Below are 12,546 nucleotides of genomic sequence, written 5' to 3'. Positions count from 1 at the left end.
CATTATTTGCAATTTTGGTACATTTTTGAGCCCCTTGGAATTCTGAATACCAGTTACAATGGACAAACTATGCAGTTTTACACTGTAACACATGTATATTTGAATTCAGCACCATGGGAGAGCACTATATAGATATAAATATCAAGTTTTTTTTATTGAAAAATATGAAAAAAGGGCATTTTTAGCAATAAAGTCCCCGGGGGACGCAAAGCAGAATTTTGCTAGGGTCACCCATACTGAATTTATATTAAGAACAATGGCCTCCACATTTTGGACAAGTTTCAGAAAAATGTAATGGATAGATCAGAATTTATGGGGCAAAAAGTGTCATTTTTTGCAATTTTGGTACATTTTTGACCCCTGATGAGTCAGTTTGAATGGTGAATACCAGTGACAATCGACAAACAGTGCAGTTTCACACCTTAACACATGTATATTTACATTCAACAACATGGGAAACCACTATATAGATATATCAAGTTTTTGTTGAAAAATATGAAAAACGCGCCAGAAGAAAGGGGTTTTCAGCACTGGGATGAAAACCAGACTTTTGCCAGGGTTACCCATACTGAATTTATATTAAGCACAATGTCCTCCATATTTTGGGCGTTTCAGAAAAATCTAATGGATGGATCAAATGTTACGGGACAAAAAGTGTCATTTTTTACCCCTTTTGAGCCCCTGCGGGCAAAACAGGATTTTTTGCAAAAAAAAAAAAAAAAAAAAAAAAAATTAACTAAATAAATAAATAGAAGTTTTTTTACTATGCACATTTATATATTAAAATATAATTTGTGACAAAATTTCAGGAAAAACTAATGGACGGTTATCCGTCAATTATCCGGACTAACAGACAGACGGACCCATTGAAAACATAAGACTCTCTGATAAATCAAGGGACAAAAATGTTACTCCATACCCCTTGCTTAAAGAAAAATGTAAATGTGTTGCAGACCGACCGATGGAATGACTTCCATGCGACTAAAAATGCCTTAGCATGGAAGGGTTTCCCCTTCCTTTGCCTAGGAAAAGTTACAAACGTAAGTGCAGCATCTGTTAAGAACAGATACTACACTTTGATCTTAGTCATGTGGCCAAGGAAAAATTACAAACATAAGTACAGCATGTAGTAAGAACAGATACTACACTTTGATCTTGGCCAAAAGGCAAAGAAAAGGGTATTTATTTGCTCCCCCACCGAGCAAATTAGGCACAAGGCTGATTTTTAATGTGAGGAGTGAAGGGGAAATGGAGACCAACTCCCCGGGGAGTAGGGGAGCTGGATAGTGACAATTGGTATGAAGGGTTGGTATTTATTTGCTCCCCCACCGAGCAAATTAGGCACAACGCCGATTTTTAATGTGAAGAGTGAAGGGAAAATGGGGACCAGCTCCCCGGAGAGTAGGGGAGCTGGATAGTGACAATTGGTATGAAGGGTTGCCCCTACATTGACCAAGGTCTTATATGTGGGATTGCCCTCACATATGGTCTTTGCTTGCAGTATCTGCCGGAACAGATACTACACTTTAAATGCAATTTCTTTCATATCCTTAACAGAGTTGCCAGTAGACATGCTCACAAACAATAGCCCTTATGTTCAAGTAGCACTATGTATTGTTTTGGGGTAAACCTATGTAAAAAAAAAAAAAAGAAAAAGAAAAGAAGAATATTTGCAAACGGGCGCAACTATACGTAATTACACGTTAATAAATAACATTAAATTTCTTAATGAAGATAAATGTTTTTATTACTTATCAAGTTTATTTTAATGTCCTCATTAATTTTTCATCAGTTTTATTCATTCAACTTTTTAAATTTACGCATTTTTTTCTAGTGTTATAGTGATGTAGTTTTATTTAAAGAATGCGAGGCAGATTAACTGTAGACTACGGTTGAAGTGTCTCCCATATCATTGGTATTGACCCCCAGCATTTATTAGATTTTCGCCATTTGGTCTGATTTAACTCATGTCCCCAAGATTTGCCCCTAACCCATCTCGGCGACATGATCAATAACAACTGTAATTAAGATTGTAAACGAGTCGTAGGAAAAGAATACTTTGTTGACTTTAATCCTCCTGACCCGGAAAGAATTTCAAATCCTGAAGCTTTGAATTAATAATTAAGTGTTGCAAAATAGTGGGGCTACAGAGAGAGAGAGAGAGAGAGAGAGAGAGAGAGAGAGAGAGAGAGAAAAGAAAAGAGAGAAATAATATTGAAAAATTTTTTTCCATTATTTTCGGTTTGATAACATTTGTAGTTATCATCCAAGTATATATTAAAATACATTTTCACGAATCCGGATGCTGCTGCTGCTGATGATTTCTTTTTCATACGCATGAGTCGGTTACAAGTGATTGTTCAAGGGGGAAAACAGCGATTGTTCCCTGAAATCTGAGTGATAAGAAGTCTCCTAAGATAGCAAATGACCTTAATTGCTTTGCATAATACGTACATATATACGAAGAGAGAGAGAGAGAGAGAGAGAGAGAGAGAAAAGGAAAGCGAGAGAGAAAGAGAGAGAAGGAGATAGAGAGAAGAACAAAAATATTATGTAATATAACAGGTTATCATACACTACGAATATTCTGTTATAGGAGGCGCAAATCAATCATAATAATGTGACTTGGTGTATCTCTCCTGAACACTATCCCAGTCTAATAATACACATTTTCTCGACTCGATGAACAAGCTTTCTGATCTCCGGTGATATATATATATATATATATATATATATATATATATATATATATATATATATATATATATATATATATGTACTTTTGGGTATAATTTTTTCTTGTATACATTTAAGCAAAAATGTGCTCCTGTTGTTGTGGGAGTTGGCAGCGATTAATATGTTTTGTATTTGTGCAACTTTTGCTTAAAAGTTTGGTGTTCCATTTTAACAGAATGATGATTTCTCATTATATATATATATATATATATATATATATATATATGTGTGTGTGTGTGTGTGTGCGTGTATTATATAAATAAATATATATATAATATATAAATATATATATTATATAAATATATATATATTATATAAATAAATATATATATAAATAAATATATATATGTATATAAATATATATATTTATATATTATATAAATAAATATATATATTATATAAATAAATATATATATATTATATAAATAAATATATATATATATTATATAAATATATATATACATATATATATTTATTTATTTATTTAGTGGCCCGAGGAGAACTTGTGGTCTTGACTGACCATCTGTCCGAAATATTCGCACGTCCAGTGTCGTGACCATCTAAATTTGTCTATATCAATAATATATATTAACTGCGTCAATCGCTTTATTGCAGATTAGTAAAATATCAATATTTTACTAAATATATGTCACAAAAAAGTAAAAATTATATAATCAAATGACTGCTTTAAGGTTATTTATTTATTTTGATTCTTTATTATATTATTTTATTCAAATTCGTGTGATATTCACAAAGTTATGACATTTTATTCTTTATCAAGGAATTGCCACTGTTCATCGTTTTATTGCAGGCCTCTTAAAATGTTTCATTAGGGCAAAAATACAACGTCTAATCATGAAAACTTTACTTTTTATTATATTTTTCTGTTAAATAATAATAAACAAAATAATAAACATCCTATGTGCTAAGCCTCAAATAAATGAATTATTTATCGCCATATTCACCATTTTTTGAAATAATTTTAAACAACCTTTTGTTCACCGAAAAAGCCAATTGTTTGATCTGAAAAGGAGTTATGGTTCTGGCGACATCAACTACTTTCCTCCACAGGGCATCATTTGAAGTAAATTTCTCTCCTTCTTCATAAACAAATCTTTTCAATATTGATCAGAGATGTTGAATGGGGTTAAGATCCAGAGAACACGGTGGCCAGCTCATGAGGGTTTCTCCAAAGAAGTCCATAGATTCAAGGAAGGCAGCAGTCGCCCTAGTATAATGGGATGATGCATTGCCATGCAAAAAACTCACCTGAAAGCGACGTGACAATGGTAGGTCATCTAGCCATGGTGACAAATGTTTATCCAAAAAGGCCGTGTACAACCAACTTATCCCCAATGATTCCCGCCCAAAACATGACGACTCCACCTTCTTGTTGGCGATGAACCCTGTATGGGGTTGGAGTTCCATTTGAGTTCCAAACTTTGGTCTATCTATCCGGCCCGTCAATAGTAGCACGGGTCTCATCTGTAAATAAGACACGTTGTAAATCCATTTTCATGTAATTCTGTGCCCAAGCCTTTCGTTTTTCCCTATGTTGTTTTCTCAATGAAGGACTTGGAATAGTTTTGATGTTCCTTTCCATCTCATTCAACACATTACATCGAGCCTGCTTGGAGCTTGGAGCCATTCCAGCTCTTGCAAAAAATGGAAGCACTGGTGTTGTTTGGATTTCGGTTGACTTCCCTATAAATTTTCCGAATATAACGATGTGAAAGGTTTCTCCGTGTGCCCTTATCCTTTCTGGATTTGGTGTCGGGGTTGCTCACAAATTAAGTAAAAGTTCTTGGATCCACTTCCAGCTCCATAGCTAAATCTTTGAGCAACAATCCTTTCCTTTTCAATAACCGTTAATCGCCCCATTTTTTGGAATTTTAAAAGACCTGCAATAAAGCGATGGACAGGATAAAATACTTGATAATAAATAAAATGTCATAACTTCGTGAATATCGCAGGGATTTGAATAAAATTTTGGGAAATAACTAATCTTTAAACAGGCATTTGATTATACAATTTTCATTTTTTTTTGTGACGTATATTTAATGAAATATTGATATTTTACTATCAATAAAGCGATATATATATATATATATATATATATATATATATATATATATATATATATATAATGATTGTTACTTCTTCACAGAAGTTTGCCATCCATTCAGGTAAGTGTTGTGCGTCTGTGTGTACGTAAGTGACTTTTTAATCCAGCTTTAGTTTTACATAAAAGTACACATATGTGACATAAAAACTGTTCTTCTTGTAAATAGGAAGGTTGGCTCCCTCTACTGTGCTAGAAAACTATTTACGCCTGACAGTATTCTATACCTCTATAAGGCAACCATTCGCCCATGTATGGAGTACTGTTGTCATATCTGGGCTGGTGCATCTGCTGCTTGTCTCTCGCTCCTGGACAGGGTTCAAAAGAGAGTCGCCAACCTGATAGGTCCTGAACTGTCATCTAGGCTTCAGCCTCTGTCCCATCGACGAGATGTTGCATCCCTCTGCCTGTTCTACAAATACTTTAATGGTGAATGCTCTGACGAACTGCAAAAACTTGTACCTCCTCGACGTAACTACCCCCGATAAACCCGACAAGCTACTAAGTCTCATCCCTTTACAGTAGAGATCCCTAGGTGCAAGAAAGCCTTTTACTCCAATAGTTTCTTCCCCAGAACTGCGGGTCTTTGGAACTCCCTTCCGGGATTCTGCTTTCCCAACTGCAATGATATGCAGAAGTTCAAGTGTAATGCTAACAAACATCTTTCTACTCATCTCCCTTCATAATGACCCCGCTAATTAAGTCCTTAATAGTCGCCCCCTGCTTCAAAGTGGCACTGTGCCTTGTTTGGGGTGAAAATTGAATAAAAAAAAATATAATCGCATAATAATATTGTCAATTGTTGAATGTCGTCTTAGGCCACTGTTAAATTTGCAGAGTAGACCACAAATATGACAACCTAGCATTGCCGGATGTGCTGTAGAAGCCTGCTCATAAGATTGTCGTCTTTGTTTTTCATTGTGTGATTTCAAATGATTAACAAAACCGATTTATTCCAAAAAGTATCTGCCACATCCAGTGCACTTCAGTTCTTGTTGTAATTTCTCTGACATTATATTTTCTTCCTGCTTTCTTGAAACAAGTTTTAAGACAGCAACATCTACACGTTGCTCTTCAAAAATATTACAACTTTCTCTGATGATGTTTCTCCACAGTGATCGATCTTTCGCTTGTGATTCCCAGTTATGTACATCTATCTCAAGTATTTTCAAGTCGTTTTTCGGGGAACTCTTAAACTCTTTTCTTGGTTTATGTTGATTTATTTTAGTTGTTTAAGAAGTCTTTCGTCCTTCATCCTAACCAGCGCATCTGATTTTGAATGATTTTCATTTGAATACTATATGGCATTTGTTTGTTTAAGAACTACTGTGTCAGGCGTCACCCTAGTTAAAATTAAGTATTCTCGAATACAACTACGGTGAAACTTTTCCAATAACTTAAGATGCTTTCTATATATTGTCCAAGTCTCCGACTCATATAGCAGCGTAGTGATAACGCATGTTTCGTAAACGCTTAGTTTTGTTTTTGATGTGATTCCCCGATCTGACCAAAAGTAGAACTGGCTTTGGCTATTCTGTAATTTATCTCTCATCATAAAGCGTACATTCCTTACTCAGCGTACAACCAAGATATACAAAATTGTCCGTGACATTTTACTTCTTACCATCAACCAAGGTGTTTGGTTCAACATATGGCATTCCTATGGAAGGGGAATACATAACATATGTTTTCTTTAGGCTATTGGTAAGTCAAAAGCTTTACGAGCCTCTGATAATCCCTAATCATCTGTGTGTCTGTTTCTGAATGTGAAACAAGGTCTGCATCATCTGCATATAAACGTTCAAGAACAAGGTTCTGAAAAGTTTTGACTTTGCATGTAGACGTCTCAGGTTAAAATGTTTACGTAATGTGTGAAATCAAATCTTCAACTCAATATCGCAATTGTTAAATTGGCATCACAGCAAAACATATGGAAAATAATGTAGGAGCAAGTATAGCACTTTGTTTCACACAGTTTTCAACTGAAATTGGATCAGAGATTCATTAAAGTTCACTCGGGCTTTCATATTATGGCGTAACTGCTAAAGCAACACCACAAAACTAGTAGAACAGCCTAGTTTCCTAACAATCTTCTAGAGTGCATTGCGATTGATAGTATCAAAAGCTTTTCTCAGATCGACAAAAACTTGATACAAAGGCACTCACTGCTCCATACATTTTTTCGTTAGCTGTCATGTAGAGAATATCATGTCCATTGTGTATAATAAATACGAAATCTGCATAAATTAAAATATTATATTTAAGCGTATTTTACAATTGGGCAACGGCTGAGCGACAGCTAGCAATCATATAAATGTAACGTTGTCTATAATCTTTGATTTACAGACTTTAAACTTGATACATAGGGGAATTAGACATGTAGAACAAATTCGATTTGGTCTTTAGTCAATAAAAATAGCTGTGAAGGGGTCGAAATTGAAAAAACAATGGAACTTGGCAGGTATAAGTCTATTTAAGTGCTCTTTTGCATATCCGCAAATATACATTTATACGTTAATGTCGGTTGAAGTTTTAACATTTATTGATAGCTCAAACGGTAACGACAAAGGCTAGAGGGCTAAATGATTTAGTTTCAATTATAGCTGATTGCACCCAAGTCATGCTTTTAAAACTTTTGGAATTAGTACTATATATTTGTAACAATATAATAATAAAGAATTGACTCTATATTAATAAATACGAAATCTGCATAAATTAAAATATCATATTTAAGCGTATTTTACGACCGGACAACGCGGAGTGGCCTGTTAGTATATATATATATATATATATAATGACCTTGTCTGTCTGCGTGTGTGAAGAACCATCTCTACAACAAACTTCTTTGCAAGATTTTAGTCTACAGACTTGAAACTTGACGAACGAAACGTTATTGAACATATAACTTTGGTTCGTTCCTTATATATATATATATATATATATATACATACATATATATATATATATATATATATATATATATATATATATATATATATATATATATATATATATGTATGTATGAATGGATGGATGAATATCTACGATTCAAGAAACAGTTTAACACGAACATGCAAAAACATCTCTTTTTGTCTACATAATGAAGGTCGTCAGATTTTAATATATATCATCTCCAATATTTTGAAATTATAAATCGAGTTGGACTATCTTAAGCAGAAAAACAATTCACACTCAATTTCGAGGCATATTCCAAATTAGTTATTCTGCTAACCCGGGATTAGAGAATAACTCGTGTAAATTAACCACCCTTCCACTGCATATTTTAGATGGAACGTATTGTGTGATACGATAATATAAATGCCGGATCGTCATACCTATATAGTCAGTTTTATACCGGCATTAAAATTGGTGTATGATTTCAATGAATTACTCCTCTTTGATTTAGCGCATGCGTATTGGCAGATTTATAACTGTGCAAACAAACTTAGGAACAAACACAATTATTAAATAGATTTTCTTTTTTTAATTTAATATGGGCATCACTATATGACCCTGTTTTGTACGGAAAGTTTTCAAAGATGACCACCCCGGTCAAATGTAAGTAGTCCATATTGTAGACGGCATTAGCATAACAAAAGCCTTAAGACAATTGCTTTTGAGTTCAGGAAAATATAATAAATTATGGAAAATAAATGAAGTTCTGTAAAAGGTTGTCGTCGATCATGTTTGGACAATGCGAACGCGATGAAATATCGCTTAGAGTAATTGACGTTTTCGAGGGGTTTTTTTTTTGATCGCAATTTTCAGCACTTTCCTTTCTTTTTGCCGTTTTTCAAAAAACATCCTTAATTGCTTAAAAAGTATGTCACGTTTTCTACTTTCCATCTTTTCTTTCTTTCGGTTTTACCGATTTTTCTTCCTATTGTTTTCATTTTTTTTTTAGACGTTTTTAAATTTTATTTTTCTTTTTTTTTCTTTTCTTCTTTTCTATTTTTATTCGTCCTTTATTCTGTTTATTTTGTTCCGTTTAATGTTGTCTTTCTTTTTCTTTCTTCGTCACCTTTTTCTTTTCTTTTCCTTTATTCACGATCAATGCCCCTTTTTCTCTTTCTTTTATTTTATGCTTTTATTCCTTTTTTATTTCTTGTTTTCTTTCTTTCTGTTTCCTTTTTATCTATACTGGTACTACCAGATCAGGCTGCATGAGGATATTGGCTTCCTGACTTACAGCGCACCAAACATTGATATTATTGTTTTTACTTGTCCTTTGTGAAACTCAACCATGTTCTGCAAAGTCAAAAGCAAAACCAATCATTTTCATCTACAAAACAACCAAACCAAACACCATGAATAAATATTAAAAGATATGAAAACTTAAAGCATAAAACCTTTTGCAAAAATTACTTAATTTGGCATTAAATAATCCGATAAAATTTTATATAGCACAAAACAACTAAACATCATGAATACATATTTGAAGAACTTGATGTATAAACCTTTTATCCCAAATTACTGGTCTCGGCATTAAATAACCTGAAAATGGTAGATATGCCATAAAACAAAACAACCAGACCAATCCTTATTTCTCTCTTTCTTTCTTTCTTTCTTTCTTTCTTCCCCCCCCCTCTCTCTCTCTCTCTCTCTCTCTCTCTCTCTATATATATATATATATATATATATATATCGTAAAGATATAGACACAGCAGTCCTCATTAGATAACGAAAGTTAAGCAACGTTTAGCCTGGTCAGTACCCAAGTTGACTTTAGTAAGTACTTTGTGTAACTTATTATCATCACGTATATTGACACAATCGAACAACTGTCTTTGGTTAACGTCTAGTTCTCAAACATGTCGCGAAGCTCTATACAGAGAGTATGAACAACCTTGCTTTTTATTATTTCGTTTTTTAAGCATTTTTCTTTATTGACTTTTCTTTCATTTTCTTTCAACCTTTTCTTCTTTTTTCATTCTTTGCTTCAAATATTCTTTCTTTTCTGCTTTTTATTCTTCATAATTCCCTCATCACCTTGAACACACCATTCGCGCTTATAACAGAGCGCAGCACGCACGTGTGGCAGCTGTATGCAAATGATCGAGCCATGTTCCAGATGACAAGAAAGAAAAACGCTATAAAAAGAAGAACGCATGTGCAGACAGAGGATCACGTTAGAGAGGATCATGATTACGTTAGAGACGTGGATGATGTCCCGCGTGGCCGGAGATGCGGATTAAAGGTCTTTTCTTTAAACCTGAAACAGCGAGTGAAATTATTTCCTATTTCTTGTCTTTGTCTCCTTTGCGACGGAGCCTGCAGCACGTTGGGTCCCTACATGTTAACACGTGGCAAACATGTATGTAACGGTAAACGCGTGTATCGTTCTTACTATCTCCAGCTTTGAACCGAGTGGCACTAACCAAAATCAACGACCCCACACACGCCGTAAATTCATCATGAAATAAATATAAAGAATTTGATGCATAATCACTTTTTCCAAAGTTACTGGTATCGGCATTAAATAACACGAAAAGGGTTGATATGTCGTAAAAAAAACATATCCTTTTTATCTGTGTCGCCTCTGAGTTTATCTTTCGTCTTTTTCTTCTCTTTTCTCATTTATTTCGTGCTTCCTTTCCTTTATTTTTCGTTTCTTGATTCGCCTTTTCTTTCTGTCTTTCTTTACATTTCCCCCACTTTCTTGCTCTTTATTTCCCGATGCTCTTTCCCCCTTTCTTCTTTTATTTCTCTCCTTCTTTCCCCCTCTCTATATTCCCCTTTCCTTCGATACGCTAACATTTCCTGTAGTTTTCGCCCCCTTTCTCCCAACTTTTAAAAATACACTTTTAAAAAGAAATCTGCAAACGAGCGTTCCGATTCTATTGTCGCGATCATTGTACGCCTGTTTCCTCGGGACAAAGTAGACCCGATCCTAGCCGCGTTTTATAACCATCCTTTCCCACCCGAAAACCAGTGGGCCGGGACCTCGTGCCAGATGTCCGCAACTCTCCCCACCACTTGATTAAGCAGGCACCCATAACAAGCCACGTCATTCAATTGGCGGCTCTTTTCAACAATGGCGCCATGTTTTTTTTTTTTCCATCCACGAAGCCTTTAACCCGTCAAAGGCTGTGCGAAAAAGCGCAAAAAAGAAAAGAAAAGAAAATACTCCCCCCCAAACCCCAAAACAACTACAACAAAAAAAAGCAAAAAAAAAAAAAAAAAAAAAAAAAAAAAAAGCAGACAGGAACAATTGCAAGAGGTCCCGGTGACAGATGGATGTCCTTTAGTTGTGTTGCCCTTTTTAATGATAGAAGTATCCAAGAGTTATTCACGTCTTTCTCGACATCTCCGCATGTTAGACTTAGAGATTGATTTTAAAGTAAAACTATTTCATATTTCTGTGTCGATTACCGTTGCTTTAAAAACTATCACTGATTGATTAGACTTTTATCTTCTCGATTTTTGATTTATTCCACTTTCCTACTTTTTCCTTCCTTTCTTCTGTTATTTTATTTTATCATTTTTCAGTGTCCGTTATTAATCGTAAACGAATTGTTTTTGTCACAGTAAATTCCATAATTCCGTCATTTCGTTGGTCCATTATTCTGTTATTCGGTTTTTCGGTTTGTTAGTAATTCCATTATTCCGTACGTCAATTAGTCCGATAAACAGTTTTTACATTAGTATGCATTGCCCTTATTCTGTAATCTGTCATTTCGTCAATTTCAATGCAATATATCATTAAAATTAAGTAATATATATATATATATATATATATATATATATATATATATATATATATATATATATATATAGTAAGTTATAAGATATATATGGCGATTAAGCTACGCTGAATATTTCGCGTTTCATCCACTCTAGGACTCCTCAGGCTTATGCGCGAATTTTGTGGTTGTCTGTCGTTTTTATATATGCACCTTCTATTGAGATTTTTGTTAGCCAATCAGCTTTCTAGTATCCACCGCGCCCTTCCTATCAGCCAATGAACATGCACTTACCGGACAAAGGACCATTTGACCTCTGGTTGACCTGTTCCTTTGTGTGTGCTCTATTTAGCCTGGATATCTGATTTCCTGACCTGTTTTAAATTTAGGTTATTTTGTTTATATATATATATATATATATATATATATATATATATATATATATATATATATACGGCATAATCACGTTGACGCACCGATTCCCGTCAAATCATCGAAGTTAAGCAACGATGAACCTGGTACTAAAATGGGTGATGATTTAGGTATTTCTGGTGCTATATGTGCTCTGCGCTTGTCTCGGCATTGTTTCCAGTTAGTCCTGGGCCTCTGCTTGCCAATAGATCCAATCAGTGCCTATTCAGAAGAAGTATTGTCGGAGATTGCGCAACCCTTGTCTCACAATTACAGGCACAGCTACGCTTACAAGGGTGTCTAGTGCCTCTTTACACTGAACGCAGGAAACGACAATATACTCTAGGTTTCTCCAATGAGTTTCCAAACTTTTTACGTATGCGCACTTTTATTGATAGCACACATATGGAACTCTAGTTCCCTTCGAAGTAATCTCCTCCGGCTGCAGTTCGCTTATTATTATTATTATTATTATTATTATTGGCTCACATGGAGCTTTCACACAAGTCAACAAGCGATCTGATTGGCAGTGGCCATTGGTTTATACTAGAATTTGAGTTGCACTAAGCCTCTCCAAGGTCCCAGTTCTCTTCG

At 34.5% G+C, this 12,546-nt stretch overlaps 1 pseudogene; it reads right to left on the bottom strand.

Annotated features, from left to right (window-relative positions):
- Positions 1-1,037: 1,037 nt before the first annotated feature.
- On the bottom strand, positions 1,038-1,180 carry LOC145297998 (U2 spliceosomal RNA; annotated as a pseudogene).
- Positions 1,181-12,546: the final 11,366 nt, after the last annotated feature.

Source organism: Euprymna scolopes, chromosome 18 (genome assembly GCF_053919585.1).
Source record: "Euprymna scolopes isolate OS-2025 chromosome 18, ASM5391958v1, whole genome shotgun sequence".
Taxonomy (NCBI): domain Eukaryota; kingdom Metazoa; phylum Mollusca; class Cephalopoda; order Sepiida; family Sepiolidae; genus Euprymna; species Euprymna scolopes.
The sequence above is the reverse complement of the archived record's forward strand: the minus strand, read 5'-3'. Positions and strand labels throughout refer to the sequence as shown.